This window comes from Lactuca sativa, chromosome 4 (assembly GCF_002870075.4).
Source record: "Lactuca sativa cultivar Salinas chromosome 4, Lsat_Salinas_v11, whole genome shotgun sequence".
Taxonomy (NCBI): domain Eukaryota; kingdom Viridiplantae; phylum Streptophyta; class Magnoliopsida; order Asterales; family Asteraceae; genus Lactuca; species Lactuca sativa.
This window is the reverse complement of record NC_056626.2, coordinates 185,102,819-185,120,972: the sequence shown is the minus strand read 5'-3', so window position 1 is coordinate 185,120,972 and position 18,154 is coordinate 185,102,819.

Sequence of the window (18,154 nt, the reverse complement as noted above, 5' to 3'; positions counted from 1 at the left end):
AATAAAAAATAACTGATCTAGAAACCGAGGGCATGCAAGAAATCAGAAAATTGGTCCTCAAAAAAAATAAAATAAAAAATAATTGAGCTTGAATATTATAATTTCCAGATGATAAATTGAGAAATTAGGGATTGTAGTTCACATTATACATAGCAGTTTTCTGTTTTCAAGTTGTAGCTAATAAAAAATATAAAGTAATCTGTTTATTTAATAAACTTTTTTATTATCATGTTGAGAAAATGCTACAACATGATGCATAAACTCTTACACTTTGTTCTTGAAATTGGTTTTATGGGACCAAATGATAGGCTTTAACTACTTTAGTATTGTTACACCTAAAAAAGTGTTTTCCTCTTTCAATTTAGGAGAAAAAGGGAGGGAATGGATAGCTTTTTTGTAAATTTTATAATGATATAAATCTCCCTTTTATTTGCTTCAGAAAGGGAGACAAAAGCCTTATAATTTATAATATAATCATATATTTGCAATATTGTAAAGCCACGTGCTTTGTTTTCCTTTTTGCTTTTGTTCATGCATGTGTTTGTTTGTGATTTCATTCTTATGATAAACTCTACTGAAGTTCTGTTTCATATGAGGCTTTATACAGACTAAAGACTTCATTGCTGGATTGAATCTGTTATCTTGTTATAATTTTATTGATCAGTCATGTGAATATATTCTGAAGCAGCTATCAGTCATGCAGAAACTAGGGTATGAAGAAAGATTACAATCACCATACTCTTTTCCTACTTTTATACATACTTTATACAATGGTATTGGAATTTGAGATTCCATTCCCACTTAACATTCCTATGTTTGATTCATTCAAAGAATCGGTACTCAAATGTATAAGAAATCACAGAATTTGTACTCAATTTCATTGAATCGGTGCTCAAAGAAATCAGAAAAAAAAAATCACCTATGAAGATCGAGGGCAGCAGCAAGCGGCGTAGGCGAGGGACGTTGCAGAGGGGAACGACGAAGGCGACCGGCGATGGGTGGCAGCGGAGGCTGGAGTCGAGTCGGACCAGATCGATAGTTGGCTGCCGAGAAGAAGAAGGGGAAAGAACAAGGCAGCGGCGTTTTTTTTTTGTTTAGGGCATAGAGTGTTTTTTAGATGAGGTTAGAAGTAGTTAGAAGAGGTAAGTCCACTACTGTGTGGGGAAGAGGACGGGAAGAGGTTTTTAAGGCCGAAGTCTGCAGAAAAACAAACTGCTGCGAACCTAAAAGTGCTGCGCGTGTGCTGCGCCACGCAGCACTAAGAGGTTAGAAGAGTTTTTTTTAAAAAAACAAACGCAACCTAAGAGAGTGAAGAAAGAAGAGGTGGAGTGAGGGTTTTGACTTAATGATTGAAGTTTTTGGGAAGAGGGAGCATGGGGAGGGGAGAATGGCCAGATTTTTGAGTGGATTAGGGCCTTCTCTCTCCTCAATTCAAATTTTATAAAAATCCCTCCTTAATTTTTATAAAAATCTAATTTTTATAAAAGTGATTCTTTAAGCAATTTTTGATTTATTTAAAAAAAATCTTGTTTTTAACTAATTAATATGATTAATGCATGTTAATTTATATTTCTATTTCATTGGTATAATCCATAATTTGATTAATAAAATTTGATATTTGGAAGTTTATAGCCAAATTTTATAAGGTTTTTAAGCTTTATAATTTATAACTTTGGATTTTTGGCTCTTTAGGGTTTTTGGAATATTGTTTGATATTCAACAACATGTTGAAGTATAATTAGAATGTTTTAATTTATTTTTAGGGTTTTATACCCTATTTCAATTATAACAAAGCTTGAAAGTTTCATTCAAATTATCGCATTGGCATTTCCTATTGTAGTTAAGCAACTTACTAGAATCGTAAGTGTCAAGTATATTAGTCCTAGATCTTAGTTGGATCCTAGTTTATGCAAGATTTTGACCTAATCTATACTACTAGGCCATGGCATGTTGTGCATGAATGGTTTTTATAAAGATGCATGAGTCCGAGAATGACCTGAATTTGACAGTTGTCACATTTACTGCCGTAAACTCCCCATAATGGTCCATTTGATGGTTAAATCCCTTCCAATGCCTTAGAATTGAGCCTAGCGTAATTCCACAAGTGTTGTAAGGCCATTAAGCATCCAAGAACACTCCACCCATGAGTTTACGACCGAAACTCATGGGGTATGGTCTATGGGTCGTAATCTCCTTCAGGAGTTTACTCTTGAAAAGCAAACTCCATATCTAGGCCTTTCACCTCCTTAGATGCAACCCAGACCACTCGTAACACTTGAATTGAAGTGTTTTCACGGTTCGGAGTGTATATTCTTACTTAATTAGTAGTTCAATGTCTAATTAGATACAATTATATATCTCTTCATATTACATAGGAACCTCACATGTGTTCAAGCCCTGAACTGACACTTAGCATCCTAATCGGCACATTTCTCGACTGGTGAGTTCATACCCTACACCTTTTTCCGTGTTTTTCAATGTTTTCAGGGGGGGAATACAAGCAAAAGTACAAGGAAACCTTGTACTCAAATTTATTATTTCATTTGAAATGTTTCATATTCGGTATGCTTTTAACATCGAAACCGTATTGACCAACTGTTTAACTTGCAGAGTTAGCTTTCAGACTAATTGTAGATCTCATTATAAAATGTGATAATGTGTGTTATATTTTATAATTTACGAAGGTTTCATGCTAATCATAAAATAGGATTATTACTAATACTATACGCCTTTGGATGGCACCAGAACTTCGAAAATACAGCTAATATATGTCTTTGAGTATAATCAGAGCTTCAAAAAATACGTCTAAAATACGCCTTTGGATGGCACTAGAACTTCGAAAATACAGCTAACGTACGTCTTTGAGTGTCATCAGAGCTTCGAAAATACATCTCAAATACACCTTTGGATGGAACTAGAACTTCGAAAATACAGGTAATGTATGTCTTTGAGTGTCACCAGAGCTTCGAAATTTTGTCTAATATCCTCCTCTGAGTAAAACCAGAGTTTCGAAAATACGCCTATTAATATATACTCCTCTGAGCGAAATTAGAGATTCGAAAATAAAATCCTTGTTAAGTATAGTAGATATTCGATATTCTTACATGGATAACCAACCAACTTTTAAGGAAAATAAGGGTTTTTCCTGGGATAACTTGACTTTCTTAACCAGGCCGTGTAACTAAAGGATAACTAGACTTTTCTTATAAGAAAATATGAGATTTTCTTGGATAACAACTCTTTCAGAAAACCAAAGGAAACTTGTTCTGTTACCAGAAACAAACCGCTTATGAACTTACCAGCTTTATGCTGATATTTTCAAAACTTCTTGTACTCTCAGGTCCACATTAGACAGGTACCCCGCAATCATTTGGACAAGACGGAGCATTTTAGCAGTCTCGTCTTTACTTTTGTACATTTTGGATGTATATATCTATAATCATCTATAACTTTATTTTCAAACAAATGTAAATAATTCTATGTAATGTAATGGTCGTGTTTACTACGCTTACTATGTACATTGGTTGTGATACTTTACAAGACGTCCTCCGCCTCGGAACGTTTCCACCATAGGTTTCGGGGTGTGACAAATATGCTGCTCTCATACACAATAACACCTTGTCTCTTGTTCCACCGGTTCCCAATGCAAATGTGGTTGCCTGTAAATGGGTGTACAAACTTAAAAAGGATCAAAATGGTAAGGTCACTCGCTACAAAGCACGTTTAAGGAGTTTAAGCAGCAACATGTTATTGATTACAATGAAACATTTAGTCTTGTTCTGAAATCTACAACTATTTGCACGGTTCTTTCTCTTGCTGTTACACAAAAATAGATGTTGCGCCAATTGGATGTTCAAAATGCCTTCTTGCACGGTGAACTCAATGAGACAGTTTACTTACGTCAACCACCAGGTTTTATTCATCATACGAAACCTAATCATCTCTCTCTACTTCACAAATCTCTCTATGGTCTGAAGCAGGCACCTCATACATGGTTTCGTCGATTAACTAAGGCCTTACATGCTCTCGGTTTTAAAGGATCCACAACTGATCCCTCTCTTTTTATTTTTTTTTTCATCTAAGGGTACTCTTTTATACATGTTGGTGTATGTCGATGATATCATTCTCACAGGTAACAACCGTAGTATCATCGATCAGATCATCAAGAATCTCAGTCAAACATTTGAGATTCAAGATTTGGGTTCCCTTTCATAATTTTTGAGCATTGAGGTGATTAGACAGAACCGAGATGTCATTCTGTCTCTAAAGAAATATATCCTGGAATTGCTTCTTCTGAAATTAGTCTAGAGATGATTGTGTTGAATTTATAAATATGATCAGTCACTGAGCTACCATCCTTCATCTTCAGAACTGTCGGATTAAGTACAACTTCTTTGCTGCTGACGCTTTACCATACATATTGGATAACTCTATAATCAGACCATATGTAGTTTTCTCATAGACAATGTTGTAAGCAACGTTCTTTGCCAATGATAGTCTCACCATGCCAAGAGCTCACTGATCCAAAGAGATAATAGTCCACCTACTTCATCACTTCAAGTTTCTTTTTGGCCAAAGCCTTGTGTAACTTCATTTGATAAAGGTAACCTTTGATTTGCATTTTCCTGAACCGAAATCATGATACGCAAATTTGACGATGTTAACCTTCCTGTCTTCACCATAGCTCTGATACCGGTTGTTACTAGTTGTTAGGGTAAATAAGCACTTCGAAAAAAGATATACGATCTCTTACACAATAATTAATTCATAAGTAAAATATAAGACACAATCAATTTATGTGGTTCACACGATCACAAAGATTGGCTTCGTCCATGGCAAACAAGAGAGAAGGATTTATATTTTTCTTTCGTAAAAGGCTTCACTCCTACATTAAATTAGGGTTAAAATAAATGAGATATTTGTATAGTGATTAACCTAATAATAATAATAGATTGAAAACGTCATGGGTGGTAGTTAAAATTGACGGATCTAGCCCCGGTAAGTGTGTGAGTCAAAAGTTGCCCTCCAAGAAAATCCCAAGTCAACTCCCACTGCTAGAGCACTATTGACCGCTCAAGCAATACTAGTTACTTAAGCAATGCAGGCTACTTAAAGCATAAGCAATCATCCTGCTCCTGCGGACTCCAAGCTTCAAAAACTGCTCCACACATAAGCAACTTAGCCTCCACACTTAACAAATGAAAATTGAAAAAAAAAAGACTCGAAGAAATGCAAGTCCAAATTAAAAGGGAAAGAGAAATTCAACTAAAAACAGATAAAAAGATGCATGTGAAAAGATTTGATAACCCTCACATAAGCCACCAGCATCGTTTTTTTTAATGTTTCTTAGTTTAGTCTACTTGTTGAACTTATCTTTATTTGAGTTGTGGTTTAGACATTTGTCAACACTTAGGTTGGACAATTTTTTGATCGATCTATGGTTATTATTTTTTGTGTTTGAATTGCAAAACAGGATTTGATTATTGTGTTCAATTATTTATGCATTTTTGGCAAAAAAAAATTGTGGATTATCTCGTATTTTCTCTGCATTTAAAACGGAAAAAGTTGTTACTAAATGATTTTGTTGGAAACAGTCAAAAGTTACATCCTTCAGACAAAGCATAATTTGGTGGTCCATTGGAACCAGGCAAAGCTAACATCGTTCGGTATTTGGATGGAAATGTCATGTAAAGTTGCATGGTTTTTCTATCGAAATTTTCTTCGTAGTGGGCATTTCGACAGAATTGGCTGTCAGATATTTCACCTTTTTCTAGTAGTGTACTAGACTAGAGTAAAGTAAAAAAGATTTGTCTTCCTACTAGGCTCTAAGGCTCCTTTCCTTGTAGTGTCTATTACTAGCAACCAAAACAATGCATATTGCTATTGGCCACTTGTTTTGTAGGGTGAGTTATCACTAGCCATGACTTCAAATACTACAGACAACACGCTCAAAATTAACTCTGCATTTAATCCTTGTGCAAGAAATAGAACCACAAAATGAAAAAGAAACTTGTTTGGAAAGATATAAACTAAATTATCTGGTAGTAAAGAAAACAAGTCATGAGAAAAACGTTCAAGGTTAACCACGTTCACATAATATTTTCCTATGTTTTAAAGTTAAAATACCCCATATCCATAGCAATACATGCACCTCATTTCCGGATGACTTTAACACATCTCATATATTTTTTAGCATTTAGTATGCTAAACTCAGATGGATTCACGTTCATAACGCATACAGAAGTCCCAGATTCAACTTGCTCAGCCTGAGGTAAACCAGCAACATTGATTATGTTAGATTCTTCACGCAATTGATCCATGATAGACCCGGAAGCAGGTAGCACTTTTTCATCTATCCCAGACGAGATTTCACCATTTGACACACATACTGCTGCATCTTTGGCTGCAGCTTTAGATGATGTAGGTGTGGTTACCCCTGAATTGAAGAGACTAAGCAAGAGCAATGCAGCCATGGATTCATTATCAGCTGGAAGGGAATTCTCCCTGATACTCTTTTCAACACAACCAGAAGCTGTCTCTATGTTGTTTAAAGTAGCAATGGCAGGCTGAACCAATTGAACACTATTCACCCCATATGTTGCTCTTGATCTGTTCTCTTCTGTTAAACGCCTCTGACTCCTATCCAAGAACTTCGAAACGTCCCTTCCACAATCATCTTGAATGGTCTGTCTCTTCCTTTTATTTCCACATGATAGAAGAGAATCCTGAAATCACAAAAAGCGAAATGAACATAAAAGTTTGACCATGATAATTGATAGTAGAGTATCAAATGACCGATTACAAAGAAAACCGTAAACTATTGGGTGTTGGATAGGTATGATTTTGTGTGAATTTTGATAATTGCATAAACCTTCTTAGCATGAGGATGAGAAGAATAGAATGAACAGAAAGGATACCTTTTTTGTTTCCAACCTGTTTTCCTCAGGTGCCAGCTGAGAAGATGGTGCAACCTTTTGGCTTCCAGAAGTACTTCCACACAAAATAATCTCAGCTGAAAACTTTTTATGCTTCTTCATCACCCACAAATCTACTTCATCAGTTCTTGTTTTTCTGAACTGACGTTTAGAACCAAGCTCTGAATCTTTGCGACAACAAATGATCTTTCTCGCTTTTTACATGACCTCTTTCTCTTCTTCGATGCAACGCCAGTTTTAGAATTAACTCGGGCGCCCTTTTTCTTTCTGACAAATGTGTCCAGCGTGAATTCATCAGAATCATCTTCTTCACTTTCGCTAGAAAAATCACTGTCGCTATAGCCAGCACTCACAGCATCACAAGGACCTCGAAGCTGCTTATATATGTCCGTCAACAGGCGGAATTTCCGAGGTTTCTCTCCTGCCAAGTTCCTTTCTTCATCACTGTTAGTATTAGCCCCATCATCATCAACAACTACATGCTTTTCATTTCCAGCAGCTATAATGTCTTCACATACACTGTTCTCATTTTGGTACTGACCATCATCCTTCAGTTTGAGAGAAGATGACTTTGAGGCTCCATCAGCTATAATATCTTTCAGTGAATCATCCACAACTACCACATCTTCTGGCTTACCATTTTCTGCAGCCACCATATCTCCGTAGATGACTTTTTCATTCTCGCAGTGAGCATCAGTTACCTTGCCAGAAGCTGACTCCAAAGGTGTATCATTGATAATACTGGTTGTATCATTGCCAATAACCACACCTGCAAAAAAAAACATACTTTCTGAATTTGAAAGCTTCAAAGGACTGATAGACCTCACAAAGATCAAAGCATCATCCAGAACTTGGATGACATGATATTTGTTCCGAAGAATTCTATGAAATTAAGGTTTACATACATTTGGAAATGATACCTGCATGGGTTTCTGAAACGGCAGCTTGTCCATCTGGATTTCTGACATCAAAATATATCAAAGCTGGGAACAATATAAGCATCAAAGAATTAATAGCTGATCAGATATAGATTTTAAATTCTAGAGTACTATACTAATTTTCATCACTTACAGTTCACAGTTTGTGTATTTTCTGGAATATTAATCAAAGCATCATTGTCCTCTAGAGTTAGTGAAGCAAACACCCTTTCTGCTTGATAATTAGATTCTGGAGAGTAACTAGACAGGTCAAAGGGACAACATTTCTTCCAATCTTTTTTCCGAACCTCAGCAACGTACTGACTGCATTTGGCATTGAATTCAATAAAAGATAAAAGGTTAAATCCGTTGATCAAAATGAAAAAAGGATATAGCCTACATTTGTGCATATATACACATAACATATTGTGTATGTATTCCAATATGCATATATACTGTATGCAAGCGATGGCACACATTCATAACTAAAATACCATAATGATCATGATGAGTGATACTCTACAGTTGAGATAGATGATCATGATGAGTGATATTCTACAGTTGAGATAGGCCTTCGACAATGTATTGAACTTCACAGAGTTTTAATTAGAGTCACATCATCATTTCACTTTTCAAACAATTTTACTATTTTTTTCTTACAATGCATTTAACACTACATAAATTTAATGAAATATATTTCCTTTTTAAAAAACATTTATTTGCTAAGCATTTTTATATTAAAAAAAATGTCATTTTCCTCATTGAACACTTCAATGGCCGTTGAACTAAATATCAATTGAGCACCAAAGTGACATTCTACTCTGGTTGAGTTTAATCTATTGAATCTCAGCTAGGCATTCCACCTCATTCAACCATTTATTAAACTACGCATTGTGGATGCTCTTCATGGTATTCTATTAAGCAATGGACATTGGGCATTTTGTTTACTAGCCTCGTGGATCTTAGGTACCTCTCGTGTGGCATTTCTTCTACATGGCTCCGGAGAAGCTATATACTATTGCCAGTGTTGATGAGATGAGAAGTTACCATGCACCATTTTACAATTCTTTAAGGAATTTTTGTAGAATGGCATACAATTAATTCATATATGTGTCCAAGGTAGCAATTTGAAAATAAACTGAGAGATATGATAGTACAAACCAAAAGGACCAAGTTAATTGCAAAACAGTGTTCGGAATCAAGCTTAATAGAGATACTAATTAAAAACTCACACATACCGAATACAGAAATTTTCAAATTCCTTTGGTTGAGTACTTGTATCTCAGATCGAATTTTTCTCCATTTCAAGCAATTGTAGACTGATGATGGTAACCAACACCTGTGAAAATCAAGACTTATAATTGACACAATATCTACTAAAACAGGAAAACCCCTTATCAAACACAATAGAGGCACAAATCACTCCCAATATAACTACAACCATATACATATATCATTCAAATACTTAGATAGATCATGTGTGACACATTATTTGAAAGGAGACAAACATGATTGCAGAATTTTACAATCATCTTACAGAGAGATCTCATAGTATAATAGTGAAGCAATTAATTCAAAGGAGGATCTTAGATTACTTAAATTCATTATATGTTCTACAAGGAAATGGCTAGATTCACATCCTCTTCTAGATCAACTGTGCTGATTAATTCTAGACAATTAAATAGCTAATTTAAATCATCGCCTTGAATCGATGAAAAGAAACAACCACAAAAACACGATATGGAAAGTGTAGCGAAGTCGATCTAATGTATAAACCCTAATTCAACAACACAACAAGAAAGAGTTGAGAACGAGATACATTATCGTGTTCCCCCTTTTTCAACAAAAAATCGCAATTTTTATAGCAAAACCAAACCCTAATTTTTTTTAGCAAAACTAAACCCTAATTGAAACACATAAAAGATATAAGACGGTGAAAATGCATCATTGTGTCTCATATGCGTCGCATCACATATGAGGAGAAATCGATGGCTTAAAATCTAATTGAAATGTCAGAAGCCTACCTTAAAAATAAAGCACATAGGGCTAAATGTTAAGAGTTCTTGCGGTAGCTACGTCTTATATTTCGGAGGTCAATTAGAAACTACAAGAAGAGAGAGAATTATTTCGAAGGCTAAACTGGGCCGCAAAGACAATATAGGGCACACATTTGCTCGCCGCTCGCGTAACCATGAACCCAACTGATATCCCCTTAGGATATTTTATATCATATAAGGGATCTACATATAAATGATATATACATCTTCACATCAATAAAGTTTTGCCAAAATAAATTAATATAACTACTCAATTTAAACGAAATTTGTTAAAGAGATCTACTGCTTTCTGATTTTAAACCGGTACATAATTGCCACTTTCTACATAAAATCATATAAACAACACATGTATATCAATGCGAAAGAAATTGTCCTGTTTTTAAATACAATTAAAATACTTCTTTGTTAAAAAAGAAACACAAGAAGGAACAAACTACAATAGCATAGATTGACTTGCCTAATCAAAAGCCATCAAGTAAAAGATGAGGTGGGCAATAAATATATCTATCTTAGTACCTAAATCAATTAAATTCCTAGATGAGTATTGAATGTATAAAAACCTAAAAGGCAACTTTTATATAAATTTCTATATGCATAAAAAAGCTTAGCTACTTAAGATCAAGCTTAAGTTGAAACAAAAGTAAATCTTCATGCATATAACAAAATATTGTGCAAATAGAATATTGATATAGTAAAGCTTAACATATTAAATTAAAAGGAAAAGATAAGAGGAAAAAGATTAAACTCATCTGCTGGAATATTTAATTTCAAATAAATTTGTCGATGGATTTTGTAATAAACCAAAAGAAATTCAAGTCCCATATAAGATCTTGATCTATTGACAAAGATTTTGCTTAAAATTTCCTTGGGTAATATCGGAGAAGAAATGATAAAAGAGGAAAGCTTGATATTGTAGGTAGAGAAACACTAAGAGCTAGTGCGAGACATGTACCAGCAAGGTAATGTACATGTATTACAACCACGACTAGTTGCATATATACGGCGAGAAGAAATCATATAGACCTGAAAAGCAACGTCTTAGGACTTTTGACTTCATATATTAATTTGTTTCGTTCTTATCTTTAGTAAAACAAATAAAAGGAGGATTAATAAATAATTTCTACGATATATATATATATATATATATATATATATATATATATATATAACCTTCTATATTTTTTATTATTATTGTGAATACAACAAATTGACCCTACTGCAAGTACTTAAGTTGTAGTTAAAGGTAACAATTAAGGTCGACACTCAAGTTGTGACAACTATTGGATTTTATACAAACAACCCTATGTGTGCATGCAACCCTAGTTTGGATTTATGTTTTCACTATTAGACAAACAACAAATGAACACAAAAGGAAACCCTAGCATGCATCTAATATTTCAAAAATCACAAACAAAAGGGATTAGAATACATACCTTTGTTGATATATAGTAATAACAACTAAATCTTGAAGTTCCTTTGCTCTTGAGAACAAGTACCACAAATGTAGTACCTCTAATGGCTCACAAACACACAAGAGTGAAAGGATGAATATGAGAGAGAGGGGAAAATGTAACTTGCTTTAGAAATCGTCTCTTCTAGGATTTCTATAAGGGTAGGATGAATTCTTAGGCATAAGGGATCTATTTATACTTGAGGCTAGCTACGGTTTCAGGGTGGAAACCCTAACCCCTTAGCTTAGTGCCTAAGCAAGTCCATCGACCTCCTTACATTAGGCCTTGGACAAAAACTCCTAGATCCTTCTAGGATTTTTGGCCTAGCCTTAATAAGGGTGATCCAATGGTCCAAAGCCTCAACTATAAAATAAATAAAAACAAACCCCTGTACTTTTAATCAGTTCCTTTAATCCCAAAGTTAATCCCAAAGTTAATTTCCGATTAAATACTAATTAATAATATGATTCCAAATTAATAACTTATTCATATAATATATTAATAAATCACATATATGCCCCAATTTATTATTCTTAATAATAAATCAACATCTCTCCTCAACAATCATCCCGTCTAGTCACCAGTGTGAAGGCAACCCAAAAGGACCATGCTACTATCGGGTCAAGTACATCCCATTGATACTTATGGGCTTAGACACCTAATCTAACAGTCTCCCTCTTGGATAAGTCTAATAACTATAACTGCCAATGTAACTTCAAAATCCGATTAACAACCGTAGCTCACAATAGTTGCTGTCAAACTCTGACCTAGTCAATGACACGTCCTTTAGATAAAGGATCGTATAGTCCTCCATTCTTAAGATATCGTGTGCACAAATATGTGGAGCGTAGTCATACTTATTGTCTAGCAGTTTGTTTCTCGATCTCAGACTGACATAGAACTTAATTGAACACATCAATTCAGTCCTGACCGGGCCCGACACATAAGTCAAACCAAATCATCGAGGGGCCCACGATATCGCTTTTACCCTCGCAGGATAAAAGGAACAGATAAACTTCGACTTATATTCTTGTACTATTCACTCGTCAAATCATACACAACAATACATTTTATAACATCAAGGTATTGATGCGTTTACGCATTGTCAATGCACAACCAACTCGTAAACAACAACTCATATATATAGGTTTAAAGACTATATGATATTATCATCTCACAATCACTCATGATTAAATTTCATGAAGTGATTCATGTGAGTGCGGGTTTAATCCAATACTCAAATTTTATTTCAGAAGCACTCATGAACGTTGCAGCAAACCTTTGCTATGTCTAAATGCTTAGACCATCTACAAGCTGACAGTCTTCTTTCATACCTACTTCCAAAGTATGAACGATTGTGGATAGTTTAAATAATATTTAGGAAGTCAAAACATGCAAAGTGAAACAGTAGTAATAATTAACACAAGACAATAACTTTACTTATAAGTAAAAATCCTTTATTTAATCATCAAATGTTAATTACAATTTATCTATTACATGTTTCTAAAAGCTATCTAATCACTAAAACTAATATCATCCTTCAACCCAATGCTGATAGCATGATGCAAGTGCTTAACCCTACTCAGTCCCTTCGTAAGTGGATCTGTTGGGTTCTCCTCTGATGATACCCTTTTTACTACGAGGAGTCCCACTTCTACCTGATATCTAATGAACTAATATTTGCTATCCATATGGTTGGATCTACCATGATCCCTCGATTCCTTGGTCATGGCAACCACACCTTCGTTATCACAAAAAATCTTCATATGCTCCTTTATGGCCGGTACAACTCCATGGTCTCCGATGAAGTTCTTTAGCCATATTGCCACCTTTGCTGCTTCGCTTGCTGCTATGTACTCTAATTCGCACGTTGAATTAGCTACGGTCTCCTGCTTGGAACTTTTCCAAGTTATTGCTCCTCAATTTAGGGTAAAGACCCAACCTGACTGCGAGCAGAAATTATCCCGGTTAGTCTAAAAACTAGCATCACTATACCCTCGCCCTCTTAAGTCATCACTCCCACCAAGGATAATAAACCATTCCTTAGTCCTCCGAAGGTACTTGAGAATATTCTTCACTGCGGTCCAATGTGCTCTGCCAGGGTTCCCTTGATATCTTCTGACCATGCTCAAACTAAAGGCCACATCAGGGCGAGTACATGTCATAATATACAAGATTGAGCCAACTGCAGAAGCATAAGGTACTCTGTTCATCTCTGCTATCTCGACATCGGTACTCGTGCTTTAAGTCTTACTCAACTTGGCATTGCTTTGGATTGGTAACACTCCTTTCTTGGAATTCTCCATGCTAAAATGTTTCAACACTTTATCCAAGTAAGTACTTAAGTCCTATTAGTCTTTTACTTCTATTTCTCACTATCCTTATCCCTAGAATATAAGCAGCTTCTCCGAGGTCCTTCATAGCGAAGCACTTCCTAAGCTACGACTTAACCTCATGCAAGTTTGGGATGTCGTTTCCTATGAGTAGTATGTCATCGATATAAAAAACGAGAAAGCTAACTATACTCTCACTAGCTTTGACATATATACAGGACTCATCCTCACTTCTCAAAAAGTCAAACTCTTTGACTTTCTTATCGAAACAAAGATTTCATCTGCTAGATGCTTGTTTCAATCCATAAATGGATTTCTCAAGATTACACACTCTATTAGGGTGCTTCGCATTAACAAAACAATATGTCAAACCAATGTAAACATCCTCAGCCAACATCCCATTAAGGAAAGCAGTTTTGATATCCATCTGCCATATTTCATTATCATGAAATGCAACTATGGCTAGCATAATCTTTGCTACTGGAGAAAAGGTCTCATCATAGTCAACTCCAGGAGTTTGAGTAAAGCCCTTCACAACCAGTCGCTCCTTATATATGTGTACTTTCCCATCGATGTCGGTCTTCTTCTTGTAGATCCATTTGCACCTGATCGTCTTACGACCTGGTACAGTTTCAACCAAGTTCCAAACTTGATTGTCATACATGGATTGAATCTCGCTGTCCATAGCCTCTTTCCACTTCCCAGACTCTGGGCCTACTATGGCTTCCTTGTAGCTGTTAGGTTCATCTAAATTTATTAGTATATTATCACTAATAAACGTATCACCCTCAGTAGTTATATGGAAACCATATAATACGGGCGAGACACTAACTCTACTGGATCGTCTAAGAGGTAAGGACTCGTCAATTGTTTCAATAGGAGTTTCCTCCTCGGGGTGAGTGCTAGTGTTAGAGGTTCCTTCATCACTTGATTCTTGAAGCTCTTCAAGATCAAATTTCCTCCCAATGTCCTCTTGGCATATGAGTTCTCTCTCTCTCGGAAAACCCCTCTCCTCACAACGACGACAACATTGTCACTCGGTCTATAGAAGAGATATTGTGACATCCCCATTTTCATGGCCAGAAAAGACCGATTTTGTTTATGCTTTATAAAAATCAGAGTACATCTTTTAATAAAAATGTTGCGGAATTTGTTCCCAGCAAAACATGATAAATACGTTATCAAAGAATTTTCGAAGAAAAGTATTTTTATTCATTTTAAAACATTTGGGATGTCATCATCAATACAGAAACATAAGCATAAACAAAAGTTACATTCATTACCACTAGTGATTTACATATCCTTAATCTCTCAGTGTAATGTGACTTCATATCAGCACATGTGATATAAATAAACTGAGTGGGTCAGGTTAGGAAAACTGGTGAGTACATAGGGTTTTCAACTCTCAATAATATAATTATTATGTTTAAACATCAAACAATCAGCCCGATTACCCATTCTCATTATCTTATTTATTCTTAAGGATCTACCCTAAGAATAAGTTATTCCTCATTCATTTATTCCTAAGGAATCATCACGAAGTCCATCGTTGCCACGGTTTACGCATTAGGCACTAAGTATGCGTATTCGACAGGGATTAGGCACCAAGTCTGCATGGTCACCAGGGTTTAGGCATCAAGTCTGCATGATCGCCAAGGTTTAGGCACTAAGTCGGCATAGTCATCAGGGTTTAGGCATCAAGTATGCATGATCGCCAAGGTTTAGGCACTAAGTCTGCATAGTCACCAGGGTTTAGGCATCAAGTCTGCATGATTGCCAAGGTTTAGGCACTAAGTCTGCATAGTCTCTATGGATTAAGCACCAAGACTGCATGGTCAACAGGCTTTAGGCATCAAGTTTGCTTGATCGCCAAGGTTTAGGCACTAAGTTTGCATAGTCACCAGGGTTTAGGCATCAAGTCTGCATGATCGCCAAGGTTTAGGCACTAAGTCTGCATAGTGACCAAGGTTTAGGCATCAAGTATGCATGATCGCCAAGGTTTAGAGTACACTGGGTGAACACATTGTTCACAACACCCACAGGTTGCAAGCCTGCTAGTGTTCCACTGGACTGTCTAGAATAGTCTGTGGTTGTCATCCATACTCTGCTAATTGACAGGGCCAATATTTTAGAAGAAGGCTTTTCACATCGTCCACCACTCACCCTTACCTCATGGTCTATATCACTTCTCAACTCATCATCCAACTCATATTTCATCTATCCATGTTTTACCCAACATATTATGTAGATATAAATACATATACAATTTAAATCATATAAAACTTGTATAAAATCGTTCATCCAGCATAGATAGCAATTATACATATAATATGCAGACATAGCACGTAGTTTATATAAAATACTTCATATCTATGTGTAAGATTAAAGGGACCATGCACTCACTTGATAAGGTGGTGACTCGCCACTCAGACAGCGCTTCGTTTACTTTAAAATAATTTCCTTCGACGTAACCTAGTATTATTACCACTAGATTTTAGTCTAATATTTATCGTGACTAATTATTAGTCTTATTATTATTATATAAGGGTTTAAACAATACTTTCCAACCACTATGTACAGACAGGGCTAGACATAAAACACCATAGGGCAGGACCATTTTGGCATATAGCCCTTCTGAAATCCAACAACCCTATGCGGCCCTTTAAACCAGATTCCTCGTACCGCGAGTAGTTAAAAAGATATTATAACGACACTTATATAATAATAGCTCAAATATTTATTATAAGTTCATAATAACAATACTAACTTTAAATATAAGCTATATAAAATTAGGGTAAGCATAACTTACTTACAATGGGGTTTTAGCTACGAGTCGGGCTCTGCAGGGGCATAACTTCATCACTGAATCTTTCTAAGAAAGATTCATGCAGCTCTTCAACACTCACCTTACTATACTAAAACTACAGAAAGAGAATTCGAATCACGAGGGACCGAAATGCTCGATGGATAAGAAAAGAAAGACTCTTGAATCAAGAGAATGGTGCAAGAAATATGAGAGCCCAAGCCTCTTATTCATAGTAATTGAATTTACAATAACTACCTCCATAATTACTTAATGACCTTATAGTTATATAAACGACTAAACACCCATTCATAATACTATTTTAAATACATTTAACGATATTTGTACTAAACTAATGTCGAAAGTACTGAACACTAGTCTTATAATAACCGCATCGTTGATACCTTTCTAATGATATATACATTTGTATATATATGTGTGCGTATATATGATTTATATACTTTATTTTAATACATAAATATGATATTATAATTTGTAACTCTTTCATATGAACTCCATTTTTGACGTTGTGTATATCCACGCGTTAGTATTTACAAGTACTACAACTTTCATTTAGACGCCGTCAGCTAATTCTCATTTTATCTCAGATTTACAAAACTGTATCGAATTTATCGCGCTCGAAGAGTAGGGACCAAGGTTCGTCCATATATTTAACATACGAGCTCTACTCTTGACATTCTTTATATCCGCACGTAGGTAAAAACAAGATCTAAAACTTTCATTTAGACTCCGTCGGCTAATTCTCGACCGATCTTAAATTTAACACTAAGAGGAGGTTATACTGTTAAATGTTCACGTAAAATTCATAACTTCTACATACGGACTCCGTTTTCATCTGTCTTTTTACCATTGAGTTCCTATTAATGAGATCTTCAACTCTCATTTAGGTCGTATAGGCCAAAAACCGCTCGAACTAAAATTCGAGTTTCGGGTCGTGGACTGTTATGCCAAATGTTAGAAAATTCATAACTTCCTCATACGAAGTCATATTTGGGCGTTATTTTTATGGACGCTCTCAGTTTAACATATTCTACGAATTTTGTTTATATTACTAAGGCTAAAAAGTCCTCTATCGTAAATTCACTATTTACGTCTCCCAGTGCCATGCCGGTTTTGTCGTAAAACTTCGACGGGTCATAATTTCTTCGTGATAACTCGGATTCCCGCGTTCTTTATATGTACTGTACCCTTGTAACATATACTACAACTTGGTTAAGATTAATCCTTCTAAATAATCTTCCTACAAAAACTCATTTTTGATGTTGATGCTGATGCTGATGTTATTGATGTTGTTGATGTTGATGGTTCATCATCTGGTCTCTAGCTGCCATTGACATTGCTACCCTTCCGTTCATACTCAAAGAATTATGACCGCCCCTTGCACCTCGCATTCCGTTAATCATACCCGCTTGATGACCACCCATCCTGTGACAATCGTCAAATTCAAGTCAAAGTCAAAGTCAACAAGTCAAAGTCAAGTCAACAAGTCAAACCGGTCAATTTGTATAATACTTGTATGATTAAAAGTTATTCTATGAAAACATATATTTGGATGTCAAGAATTCAAGTGTCTCGGTAAATCTACCTGTCTATCAACGTGAAACCCTAACAAGGGAGTTAAACACATCAAAACACAA